The 885-nt window shown below is 48.8% G+C and overlaps 1 non-coding gene across 1 annotated transcript; it reads left to right on the top strand.

The window, feature by feature from the left end:
• Positions 1 to 289: 289 nt before the first annotated feature.
• On the top strand, positions 290 to 364 carry Trnas-cga (transfer RNA serine (anticodon CGA)). The gene has a single exon. It is a non-coding gene; the product is annotated as a tRNA-Ser (tRNA).
• Positions 365 to 885: the final 521 nt, after the last annotated feature.

Here is an 885-nt window from a genome sequence, read left to right as displayed (position 1 = left end):
GTCTCCTACCTTCCAAACCTTACAGAAGTTCTCTTGCGAGCCTTGCAGAACTAGCTCTCCTGAAAGAAAGGATATTGCGGAGACATGGCTTAGCCACAGCCTGGGGGATGTTTCCAGAATAAGATTTTCACTCTGCAGCGGAGTGTGCGCTGATATGAAACTTCCTGGCAGATTAAAACTGTGTGCCGGACCGAGACTCGAACTCGGGACCTTTGTCTTTCGCGGGCAAGTGCTCTACCAAGACGAGGTACTGGCAGAAGTAAAGCTGTGAGGACGGGGCGTGAGTCGTGCTTGGGTAGCTCAGTTGGTAGAGCACTTGCCCGCGAAAGGCAAAGGTCCCGAGTTCGAGTCTCGGTCCGGCGCACAGTTTTAATCTGCTAGGAAGTTTCATATCAGCGCACACTCTGCTGGAGAGTGAAAATCTCATTCTGGAATGTATTTGTAAATAAACAGCACTGTACGTGTAAACCTGCACCCATGTTAGTTGTAAATAAGCTAGAAAACAGTAATGTTAGACAAAGCGGTAGACAAGTTTACTTCCGTATCTCCTTAAACTGGTTTCTCCAAATGGTTCAAATGGTTCTGAGCACTATGGGACTTAACAGCTATGGTCATCAGTCCCCTACAACTTAGAACTACCTAAACCTAACTAACCTAAGGACAGCACACAACACCCAGTCATCACGAGGCAGAGAAAATCCCTGACCCCGCCGGGAATCGAACCCGGGAACCCGGGCGTGGGAAGCGAGAACGCTACCGTACGACCACGAGCTGCGGACTACCTGGTTTCTCCGACCCCAGGTTACCTATCTCAGATTGTTCAGTGGAGCATTCTCTATGTCCTGTTACATTTTTGCACGCTCTTACGGAAACATCCTGTATAAT

Source organism: Schistocerca nitens, chromosome 10 (assembly GCF_023898315.1).
Source record: "Schistocerca nitens isolate TAMUIC-IGC-003100 chromosome 10, iqSchNite1.1, whole genome shotgun sequence".
NCBI classification, from domain to species: Eukaryota; Metazoa; Arthropoda; class Insecta; order Orthoptera; family Acrididae; genus Schistocerca; species Schistocerca nitens.
The sequence above is the reverse complement of the archived record's forward strand: the minus strand, read 5'-3'. Positions and strand labels throughout refer to the sequence as shown.